This window comes from Camponotus vicinus, unplaced genomic scaffold (assembly GCF_025532165.1).
Source record: "Camponotus vicinus isolate PSW18456_S1 unplaced genomic scaffold, iyCamVici1.0 SCAF_8, whole genome shotgun sequence".
Classification (NCBI taxonomy): domain Eukaryota; kingdom Metazoa; phylum Arthropoda; class Insecta; order Hymenoptera; family Formicidae; genus Camponotus; species Camponotus vicinus.
The window spans coordinates 18,422,394-18,435,098 of record NW_028141980.1 but is presented as its reverse complement, the minus strand read 5'-3'; the positions used below and the strand labels follow the sequence as shown (position 1 = coordinate 18,435,098).

At 36.4% G+C, this 12,705-nt stretch overlaps 2 protein-coding genes across 3 annotated transcripts in view; one reads left to right on the top strand and one right to left on the bottom strand.

Annotated features, from left to right (window-relative positions):
* Blimp-1 (PR domain zinc finger protein 1) overlaps positions 1–2,138 on the bottom strand; it is a 42,056-nt gene extending 39,918 nt beyond the window's left edge. Inside the window, exon 1 of the mRNA XM_083105811.1 lies at positions 942–2,138. The gene's annotated coding sequence lies outside the window, so the exon portion shown is untranslated. The remainder of the gene's footprint in view (positions 1–941) is intronic.
* Positions 1–12,705, top strand: part of LOC145975369 (protein FAM76A) — a 63,059-nt gene that overhangs the window by 43,601 nt on the left and 6,753 nt on the right. Inside the window, exon 7 of one of the 2 annotated variants that reach the window (XR_014439955.1) lies at positions 4,039–4,210. The gene's annotated coding sequence lies outside the window, so the exon portion shown is untranslated. Of the gene's footprint in view, positions 1–4,038; positions 4,418–12,705 lie in introns of those variants that run through there. The other variant, XM_083105817.1, reaches the window with a different exon arrangement.

Genomic DNA, 12,705 nt, shown 5'->3' with positions numbered 1-12,705 from the left:
GAGAGATTGTAAAGAAAGATTCGAGATATATCGGAAAAAGAAATTTACATTTGATAGTTGACAATATAATCGCAAAATTAATTAACTCAGCATCTATAGTTAATTAATTCCTCTATTAATTTCGTACGCAATTCAAAAGTGTTAATCAATCATTTAACTGTTATGATACTTTAAACTTGCTTATATTGTGTTAAACGATTAATTATACTTATTTATTATAATCAATTTTAAGAAAGTAATACAATTTTTTAAAGAAAACATCAGCAATAGAAATATGTGCGTTTAACATTTATTAAAAATTGTGTAGAATCTCTCACTGAATAGCATATTCCATTCATACGTTTCAGAATCTGATAATATTTAGATTCGTCTTTCAGAGGCAATTCTCAATTTTGTTCAATATACATAACATATATACATAAACCAATAACAACCTCAAGTTTTTATCATTTAATACTAGAATCTCCGATTGTTAAAATATGTTTGCGTCAATAAGTGCAAATGTTTGCATTTGTTATTTGTTATTTGCATATTTTTACATCGAACGTTCGCATTCGATTATATTCATTATATATGATAATCAATAATAACTGTCATGATGTAATTATTATTACGAGTTTTATTATAAATACTGCTTTAACGAAAAAAAAGGATAGAAAGACTAGCGATAATAATGAATAACATTGTTAATACAAAGATATACGTACGTGACATAGTAAAACCACATGTCGATTCGAAATGTACAGCGATGAAAAATAAATGCATAGTATTCTTATCGATATAACGTATAAATTTTCTTTGATATACATAGTTTGATTCGTCTCGTGAGTGAATCGAGCCGAATCGAACATTGACAAATGCTACTGTTTGCATTCGTTACAGCGCACACGTCTCTCGAACTTTTACAGCGGAAAATTGGCGTTGTATCACTGCGGACTTACCTTGCGATGTGTCTGCCTGGAAGCCGATGGATCTCCTCACGACAAACTGTCAAAGCTCACACTATGTTAAAGTCACTGATAACGTTCAATTGATAATCCATTATCGATATGCGCCAACCGATCGTCTGGCCGTGATCAGATCTCGCGACAAATGTTTTTATTTGAATTTCCTCACACTAAAGTGTCAGTACACCAACTGATTAGAATGATTTCATAGGATAGTATCACAATATTTTGCTCTCGCGTTGCACTATCCAAAAAAGAAAACTCCCTCGACTCGATGTTGCGTTATCGATAAATTAATTTGTTGCCCCGTGGATTGCTTTCGCACCCTTTCGCGCGTGCCGGCCGGTTACGAGGTGGTCGACCACGAGGTGGTCGAACTGGGAGTGCGACTCTCGTAATCGCGTCAGGACCACTTTCCTCTCTCTCTCTCTCTCTTTCTTTTTCTTTCTATCTCTATCTCTCGCCCTCTCTCGCCCTCTCCCTCTCTCCTGATCCGCGCCAACAGTCGAGGACCGTCACACGTCCTTGGCGTACGATCGTGTGTACACCGTACAGAGTCGCGTGGTTTCAACTGACAAGCACGAAGCGGTTAAAGTGAGTCTAGGTGTCTCCTTGCCCGTGCTTCTTCGCTCTTGCACGTGTGCGTGATCCACGTAGACGGAGCGCGAGCGGGCGGCGTGTACATGTGTACGCGCCGGGGCAAGGGGACCGCCGAGGGGACTAAGGAAGGAAGAGGAGGCAGAGCCACGCTGATGGCCACACTGCCGGCTCTCTGGCAAGCTTGTTTTCTCTCTATGACTCTCCGCGAACACCTTTCGTAATCCTTCATTGATTTATTCGTTTGTTGCTTCGTTTTCTCCTTTTTTATTCCACATCGCGCGTATTTTTTCTTTCCCGAATTCTCTTTACGGGGCGCAATATCGCGCTCTTTTCCGCGTTTATTCTTTGTGGCGCTGCTGTGGCGACTTGTTTCCGTTCGTACTCGCGAGCATTCCCCATCGACAGAAGCAACGGTATTCTTCCCCACCCTCCGTTTTAGCATGCTCGGCATCAAATTCTTCTCTCCCGTGTGTACGCTATCACCCACCTCCTTCATCTCTTCCTGCACCTCTTCCTCCTCCTCCTACTCGTCTCCCTTTCTCTCGATGGACCCCTCTCGTCCTCCTTATCATTGCGCTCCGTGTCTCCTCGATCGTCGATCCTTCTTCTTTTGCGTTCGCCGCCGGTTCGCTCTGTTTCATTCTCCTCTCTGGCTTCTCTTCGGCCACCATGTTGTTTCCCTCTCCTGTTGTAGGAGAAGCTCGCGTTCCCTTCTCTCTGTTTCCTTGTCTTTTATCTTGTCTTTCTCTCTCTCTCACACTCCTTTTTCCCCTCTTTCATTCCACCTTTCCCACTCTGTCTCTTCCTGTCTCTTTTTCCCTGTCTCCCACTCTTTCCTTTTCCTATTCTCTTTTCCATGCGCGTCTTCTGTTTCTCACTTTGTTTCGTTTTATCCGTACGCTGTGCATCCTTTCTCTTTTTTCTATCCTTCTTTCTCTTTCTCTCTCTCTCTCTCTCTCTCTCTCTCTTTCAATGCTTATTACAATTTTTAAATATCAAAAAGGAAGATATAATCTCCAATACTTGATGTAACGAATCTTGCTATAATCTTGCATTTTATTTTATCATAATTTTGTTGCTGTGTCTGTTTGTACTCATTTTTTCATGTTCTTTTATATAATATTATATATTATCATTATTTTTACTTTTTTAATTATTATTTATTACTTTATTTTTCTCTTTTATTTTCAAGAAATTTTATATTTTACTATAGAGCATGAGTATATATCTTTAGTCTTCTTTGCAAATATAGCAGTCATTTTTTACTTTCCTTTTGCTATTTTTTTAATTTATATAATTTTACATTAATTTTACATTAGTTTTATCTTAAAATAAAATAAGAAATCTATCAATCTTTTTCATATATTTTTCATCTTGTTTTTCTACTTTCTGTTTCTTCTCTATCTGTTAATTTACCCATTATTTCTCTTTCTCTATTTTCGTTCTCTTTTTATTCTCTCTAGCCGAGCATTTTTCTCTGTTTCTCGGTGTCTTTCTCAAGCGTCTACACGCGTAGGTCTCTTCTTCCGTTTTTCTTCTTGTAAACGGTAAACGAGTATATCTTCTATATTCTTCGGTTACTAACTTCCGAAAATACGAGCTAGTCCGCGATGAACATTATTATATTCGTATTGATTTTACTTACAAAAATTCCATCTTAACGGATTTATTCTGATATTGATAATGTTGTTACAGTCTTATTGACAGTTTGCAATTCAATGTCTCTATAACATTGCAATTTATAAAATTTCTAGATTGCCGCAATGCGGCTGAAAGAATCTGGATACGGTTCTATCATGATTACGATAGAACAGCCTGTCATTCATATTTTTTGCGACAACACAAAACCGTCAATCTTGCCGCGTACAAACGGATATAGAGATACGGCTATGACTTTATCAGCATCTGGCAAGCTTCTCGCTCGCAAAATCTCTTATCTGGCATTGAAGTCTCCGCAGTCGACGCCTACGTAATTCTTCGTGCAGTCAACAAAATCGACTCTATCCGATTTATAAATTTATATAGATGTTCTTCGCGAATTGCATAATATGTATGAAGCAGTTAGATCATTGTACTATAATAATATATAGATCGTTTATTTGGCAAATAACTAATAATAAATATAATTAATAAATTTCAATTAATATCTAAATAATTGTTAATATAATTTTTCATAATTATTTATATAGTGTGTAATAAATATTCCGAAACGTTTATTAAATTACAAAATATATAAATTATGCAAGAATTTGAAGTAAATTATTGCAATGTCACAAATAATATTGCAATAATATATTAGATTCTTTAAAACAATCTTTTAAAACTATAAATAACAAGACACACAAATTAATTATTACTTATTTATTAAATTTATTATATAGTATATAAATATTTTTACAAAATACTTTTTCATTATTATAATATATGTAAGTATATCTTTTTTGAATGTATATATTACTGCCTTTAAAGAAGTTTAATATGATAATTTAAGGTGATCCGCGGTCATCGAAATTTCGCATCAATCATCATCCGGCGATATTTTGAATGGCAAGAATGAAATGAATACACATGAAAAGAGGATTCAATGAATGAGAACAGGAAATCATGGTAACGGAATATCATTGAACATCACACTCGCGGACGGAATGTCATTGCAATGAGACGTAAGTCCTTGATTGATTTTTTTATTTATTCTTCAATTATTCTTTTTTACAATTGACAATTAAACACTGGATTTATTATTAATATAAATTCAAAATATATAAATTTGTTTGAAAAATGAACTTATACGCGCGGTTAAAACATCTTTCTGTTATGTGTTGTCACGTTGACTGAATGAGATCGAAGGATGAATTTAATTCATTATGTTCTATAAAGAATAAAGAGAGATGTGTATCTCTTCGATAATTGGAGTCTTGAGAATGTTGTTGTTTTCTTGGAAAAAAATTATAGCTATTACAGCTGGTTTTCTATAACCCTCATGTAAGAAGAATTATATTTAATTAACTAAAGCAAGCAAATTGAGAAGTGAGGCATTTTATGTTGACGTTATTTTTTTTTAAAGAAGAATCGATGATTTAAGAAATTTATAATCGAAAGACTATCGTTTATTTCAATTCTTTTTTTCACTGCAACATAGATCTCTATTCAATTTACAGCGAAATAAAATTTATCCGTTTATAATACACAAAATCGTGCGCTATTCGTTTTTTTTTGGCGAGGATGGGGAGACTGAGAGGACTTCCTCGCGGAAGAACGACGTAAATGGGAACTCAGATACTTATCATATCCGAATAACGGTGTCGCAAGAAGAAACTCTCTAACGTCGTTATACGTAAGACGAACTTGTATAACGTAAAAAGAATTAGACGGAATGGAATCCTCATTTGCCTCGATTGCGAAAACGCTAAATGGGTAAGCTCTAAGCAGAAGGTGGAAGCGAGCGATCGCCCGTGCAGTGCCGGAGCGGGTAACCGGAACGGAACGGAACGATCGCGAGTGGTTACTGACCTCTAGAGTCGAGCACTCTCTTACGCTTGCACTACTTAGCTAACTTGTCGTTATCGTGTGTGTTGCGTATGGCGCGGCGGCCTATCATGTTGAATCGCCACTTTTCATCTACGCTACCTGATCTTCACCTTGAATATTACGATTGCAATCTCCTCCGCGTGCGTTCGATCAAGATCGCGAGACGAATTTCGGATAAATCAAATACTGTGGACTCTTTCAAGTACATGTATAATTCGATTGAAATGCTTTGGATAATCATATCTCTCAATCGCTCAAAATAAATGCGATTTACCTAAAAAATGAATTGATTCGCTGTCCAGATATTGGATAAGATATTTAATTTATCGTCATTTCAGTGGAGAAAATGCACCTTTCGCTAGACACCTTTTTCTATTTCAAGTCGCCAAGTGATGCCACCTTGTCATAGCGTCCGCGTGATGAACGGTGCATCCGCCACGCGTACAAATGAATCTGGTAGAGCGCTGCTTCGCTTCCCGTGGAGATCGACTTTCGAATGGAACTCAAATTAAAACCACGTTCGCGGAATCGGGAGAAAAATGGCCGATTTCCCTCGTCGATGCTGCTGCGATCGTCCCGCGCTGAGGCAGGCAGGCAGGTAGGCAGACAGACAGGCCCGCGAGAAGCTGAAGAAGCGCAAAGTAAGACATGACCGGCGGAGATGGCCGGCGCGGCGCGCGTCTTGGGTTCGTTAACCCCTTTGAAAATACTCTCCTTGTAACACGTCGTTACGTGCTGCACGCGCCGCGTGCGATTCTCCAGCTCCGGGATGCACTAGTTTACTTCGCGCATCACCGCCACCGTCGCTCCTCCCTGATCCTCTTCCTCTATGAATTATACCGCGGAGGCGGATTCCCTCCGCGTGATTCCCGCGACCATGCGTAGGACGCGTGGGATACTTTGACGTGCGTTTCGGCCGATTCACGCACGGCTTCGTGCACGTATCATTAGAAATTACCACTTCACCTACATCGAGGCAGAGAGGAGAGGAATCTCGCTCTCTCGCGAGATCGCGTCTCGCTTTTAGATCGACGCGGAAGAGCGATTACGGTCGCGGTCGCGCGCGGCCATCATTCTCGGAGGCGATCTCTCCTCGAAGATGCTCGGCATTAATTGAATATTCCTAGAGGGAGGGAATGCCCTTCGTCAGGGTGCAACATGCAAATGTGATTCGTTAAGAGATGTAAACATTTGTTCTTGAGCAAAAGTTTGCGCGCAATCTCGAAGTAATTGGATAACATTTCGATAATCTCTTAAAATGCGTGTTATCTTTTGTTTACAAATTAAAAATTTTTTTTCTATTCGCATAATTGATATTTATAATCCAGCAAAAATTAAAATTATTGAAAAAATTTAGTTAATTTAATAATATCAAATTCACAATTAAACTTACACAATTCAAAATTATAATTAATAAATTAAAACTTAAAAACATGATCGTAAAAAATGTTTCAAGTCAGAAGAATCTTTTTTTGGAGAAGTATGTCTTCGTCAGTTCTTTTGCTCGAGAGAGGTTCAATGTTAAAAGAGTGATTAATGGTAAAAATAGTAACATCAATAACGGTATATTTATTAGTGATATTTATAAAACTATATTTTTATCGCGATGACAAATTCTGTTCCGGTCGATGGCGTAAAATTTATCTTATCCGACAAGGATGATGTGAGATCAATTCGCGTGGCGGAACGATTAGAGTAGATGCAGCAGCTACCGTTGTCGAAGAGATGACTCTTGCTTCCCTTGGGACGCTGACTTGCATCATATATTTACAGCGATAGGTAACGGAATTTGATACGAGTCGTCCAATCGTCATCTCATCTGATTTTGATTTAACAAAGGTTTCGAAAATTATTTAAAATATTAACAAAACTGTACGAGAAAGAAACATAAAAAGTCATAATTAAATTAATCTGAATAAATTTTTAAATCATAAAAATGCATATTTATTTCATGTATTATTATTAATTGCTATTAATAAAATATCCAACTTGTTTTTGAACACTGAATAATTTTTAGAATGCGCCAATTTCGAAATATCCATGTTTAGCTGGTTAAATTAAGACTTTTTAAAATTGCTATTTTACGAGCAAGAAATGTTGCATCATTGATCTGTAACTACATCTGAAACGAATGAAGTATCTCTGTGCATAGTTTATTATAAATATAACGAAATGCAAAGATCATGATATCGATTCTGGTTTCATCTATTATAACGGGAAATAATGAACGTTTCTTTTATTATTGAAAGAATGACTAGCAGCCAATTTTTGATTTCTATTTCTATTTCTATTAAATCTCAACATCAGTTTAAAATAAAATTTAGGGCAGACAATCTATAATTTTAATTAAAAAATGAAGCTATTTTTTTAATTTTGCAAGAATTGATGCACTAGAATTATTTTTTGCTAGAATTTTATTTAGCTTTCAACATTAAAAGAAATACATTTTTAGTCTGTGTTTTATAATTTACGGATAAAATCCGTAATAAAAGATAAAAAATAAAAGTTAAAAAGAATAAAGGATATATTTTTTGAGATTCTTACAAAACATTTTTGTATTTAAATCTATCTTTTGTGACTAGTCCCGTAATCTTATAAGAAATTCTCGCACCCCCGGAACTACATCCGGAGCATTCGTTGTACGATTCATAGATATTGACGGTAGAAGGGTCCCGTTCCTCGAAAGCCGATACCGTGAACCCATCTGCGGCCCTTTCGGTGCTCGTTCTCGAGTTTGTTTGTCCGTAAAGGACGGGACAACGGAAGGTGGGCCCTGAAATTCGAGCGGTACGTTCCTGACGGTCTCAACGTCTGACTAGTCTAGCCGACAGAGTACAGTTAGCTCTTCGGGGGCCCAATCAACGATGGCTGTCGGTACACGCGAGAGGGAATGTCTCAAGGGCTTGAAAGATCGGGGAGCCAATGGGGCATCGGGAGATAGCGCGCTATCGGAATGCCTACGTTGCATGTATGCACCATAAGTAACATCGGACGAATCTCGGTGAACACTGAGGCTCGTTCTCGCTCGTTCGGGCTTGCCGAGCGAGGATGAGAGCGGAGCCCGTTCGTTCGCTTCGAGACCGCTCACAAGTGAAGTGGCACACAATGCGTAAGAGTATTTTCAGGGGTCAACGACCGCTCTGCTTCCTCGAGGTTGCCACCGTCCATCCCTTCCTCTCTCTTTCTCTTTCTCTTTCTCCTTGATATTTCTCGCGTCCCCTCTATAACCGAGCCATCGCGTCATGGGACCCCATCGGCGGATGGCTCGTATGAAAGACGCGACCAATAAACAGCGACCAGCATGAAACCACTCTTTTAAATGTCCGTTTCTCGAATCTCTTTTTTATCGAATTTTACACATTTCCTCTTTTCTTTCGTTCGGGTATCGAACTCCGCGTAAGTCAAGTGTAATGCATAAATAAATGTGTTCTCCGTCCTTTTGCTGTCATCGTTGAGTATATTTGAATTATTGGAATATAATATTACACTTTTTTTCAATATAATATGTGTAGTGTCTCTTGGAAATTATTATTTATTATTATTTTAATATACGAAATTATTATTATTTTTAATTATTATTTATTATTATTATTTTTAATTATTTTAAATTATTATTATTTTAATATACGAAAAAATGTGTGTAAATTAATCTCTAATAATGTGCTAGACATTAATATATTAATATTTTAATTAATGAAATATAACATAAGGATATAAAAGTGTAGCAGCGGGAAATATTTTAATTTACAGCAAAAAAATGTGTAATTAATTGAGATAACATTTTTCTTTATCTGAAAATATTTTAGATTATATATTTAACAATTCCAAGGATGATGCTTATTTCAATGTAAAGATGTCCAGGAGAGTAAAATAAAAGAATTGAATTACGACATTTTATAACATATTTTGATAATGATTTAATATGTCGCCTATATTAATCCACGTCGCGGTACAACTCCTTTTTAACTTTCGCGGTTGATTTACGCCGGTCCAAGAAAAGGAACGAATAACGAGAAGATAAGATCAAGATATATCGCGAAAAGGTTACAGTTAAAAATGATCCTTTTCGCCCTTTTTGGCAATCGTGCTTCATAATATATATTGCCACGCGCGCGCGCAATCTGGTCAAACGGCATTTCATATGATATTACAAGATATACGATACATAACACATATCTAATTTTTCTTTGCTTTTTGGAAAATAAACTCGTAAATCGTCTTATACTGCGAATTTACATCGCGCGACCTCGTTCGATAAACTATGCGATTCTCGCGCGAGCTTTTCATCGAGAATTCAACGCCCGAGGTAAAAGTTACGCCTTCGAAACATTCGATTGTATCTTTTTGGACTTTTATGTCCTTGACTTTTATGCCTTTGTCGCTGCCTTTGTGCTGCTAATTTCTTTCATACACGGCAGCGATTATATTTGTTAAGCGAATCGATTTAAATATTGTAAGATATTTAACGTATCTATATAAATTGACAGTTTAAGAAATTTTTATATTTAATTTCATAAGTATATATAAACGATACGTGACACTTTTATTCTAAAAAAATTGTGCGTGTGATATACATCAAGTAATTATTCATTGTTGCATTTTTCCCTCTCTTCGCATCCGTATATAATCAAGCAGCATAAATAAGAATAATTATATTTTGCACAGTTGACGCTGTGTCGTGCGAACGGCAGCGGTAGATCTCAATGTATGAGTCGACCGAGGTACCGATTATGCTTTGAAAAGGAAATTCTCGTAACACATTCGTTTTTATCGCCATCTAGTCTCGGGTATGAATCTCGGGTGAGGTGAGGTTTCTGGGCATACCTTTACGGAAAGTCGGCGAAGTATACTGCTCCGTATAGGAGGCATTGACCCCGTTGGCGTTTCGTCGCAAGTCCGCGATGTTAATACATATACCGCTACGGACACGCATGTCGTTCTATACATAGTATAATACACGAGTGAACGTAAGCAAAATTCTAACGGTGCCTAATGGCGACTGACGTATATTACCGTTGACCCGCCTTGCGTAATCATCCGTTTCAATATTCCGGTCTCCCGACGCGCATTTTATTTCTCCCGGAGAAATATGACATTGTACGAGCTTCCTTATGTAACACCGTGTACGAGGAAAAATAGTTAATTGATGCATATTGAATGAAATATATAGAAAAGTACAGGAAAGAGGCCAGTCGATAAGTATTTATACTTATTGCTGCGATCTTTTGCGTAAATTTTACGGGGCTAGAGAGTCGAGATCGAAACGAATGTTTTTCTTCCGATGCGTGAGACACCTCAAAACGTGAAAACTGCTAGACAGCTACAAGCAGAGACATTTTCTCTCAGCCTACTAATTAAATGTGAAAGCACGAACGCGTTCTTGTGGGGTTGCGGGACAAATTTAACCCGCGACAGCGCTTTCGACGATTGCGCGCGACTGCTAAATTGTTGCTCGCAAGTGCTTCCGTTTGTCTGATTAAATTTATTGTAATATATACTTGGTACAAATACTTGGTGAAAATGTAATAAATTTCGTAGAATTTGCTTCTGCTTTTGTAACTAAATTTTTTCTTTCTTTCAATCATTTGCAGTTGTGTGCAATTTAAAAATTCGCATAATATTTTCAGAATCTCCTCAGATTGCCATAATCTTGTGATTATTATTGTAATCATCGCTGCAGCCAGGTGCCCCAACTATAAATCATCATCGCCAGATGCGTAATCCGTATACACGTGACCTAGAATTGCGATGCTTTTTGCGACAGCTCTAAGTCGCGACGGGGTCACGCATCCGAGAAGATCGTTCGTCGTGAGTTTGCATTGTCTTCGGATTGCTCACGGGCTCGGATAAGCTAGGTACGCTAAGTGCACTGGAAGTCGCTAGCCTAGCTCGTCGTATGGTGCATTCTCGGCTGGCCTTCTATTACGCTCATTCGCCATCGCGAGCGGATTTAGTTGGGAACACGAGGAAGACCTAGTTCGAAGGTAGAACGCCGTCGCAACGGGACTAGGTCACGCATCGCAGTTCCTGAACAGCTTGGCCGTGCGCGAGCGCACGAGCGTGCATGTGCAGCACGCGACACGCATACCCGAGCATCCGCGAGCGATTATTCTCTTCGTCTATCGTAGAACCTTCGCGTCTCTTTCGACAGACATACCTCTCGAGGTATATGTATATATATATATATATATATATATATATATATATATATATATATATGCTTTGGTTATTTAAAGCTTCATTGTGTGGGTGGATGTTATAGAATTTTTCTAGAAAAGCGAGTTAATCTTCTTAGCTCTAAAGAAGAAAAGATTCATTGCACTCTTTTAGAAAAATGTGCCTTTTCTATTATTTTTTCTTTTATTTTTGTTTTCTATTATGGGATTTGTTTTCATTATATCGTGCTCTAAAGATTTCTTTTTATTAATATACAATTTTTATTACATGATTTCGACATCATATATTATTGGTTTAAATCTTATTCTATCGTTGTGTATTATTTTATATTTTTCCATCAGTATTTTTCATGAAATTAATTTAGATTTTTTAATATGAGAGAGGAGATAAAATATATTAAATTATTATAATATGTATATATATTTTGGATTATATATATTATATATAATTGAAACATGTAATGAACAGACCTAGAATCGGTTCTTTAGGCTAAATATAAATAGAAGAAAATTAATTGCACGAATCAAATTAAAAATAAAAGTAAGATTATCATCGAGATAATCATTCGATAGGATCGCGTCGTTCTGAGTTTAATGATCTTGTTTTAGAATCACCGGCCACACGTATGTGAATAGAGCGATGTCTACGTCATACATATATAAGAGGCGTGTCTCGTGACCGAGACGATTGTTCTATGTGTATCTGCGATGCATTTTGTGCAGCAGAAAGTATTAATTCGACATCTTGCACAATGAAAAGACATTCTTCTTTCGGATACTCGTGCTACGATATTTTACATTGCCGTCTCTATAGCTATTATATTTTTTCCGGTAGCATCCGAAATTGGTAAATTATTCAAAATTTAGACAATTATTTCTGCAAATATCTGATATTTCGCTAAAATGCTTTAAAAACGTCGTCTTAAAAATGTCTCTTGACATATTCAAGTTAAAGTTTACGCACTTAAATAAATTAGATAATAAATAGATACACATTTAATTTACTAAACATCTTTATGTAGATGTATTTATATATTTTAGTTTTTTAATTATTATAATTTCAAAATTTATATATGATCTTAGTATTAATCAAGATACTATTTTGATTACTTATAACATTTAATTTTCAACATTTGGATATCTTAGTGTGAATTACATTTTTATTTTGATAAAGTATTAACTCGAGGTTAAACTACAAGATTTACATACAAGATTTTATGACTTATAACTCATTTTTTATATCGTAAATTTTTAAATTACTATAAACTAATTAATTTTCTACGTTTCAACACTGAAATCATTATCTATTTCGCTTTCTTTAGAATTCGTGATCCTAGTGGAATTCCTTAAGCATCCCTCAAAATATACATATTCCAGCAGTATCGAAAAAATTAGTAACAGCCTTACAATGGTCAAACAATCTTACACGCTCTTCGCGCAAGAGCTTTTCCACA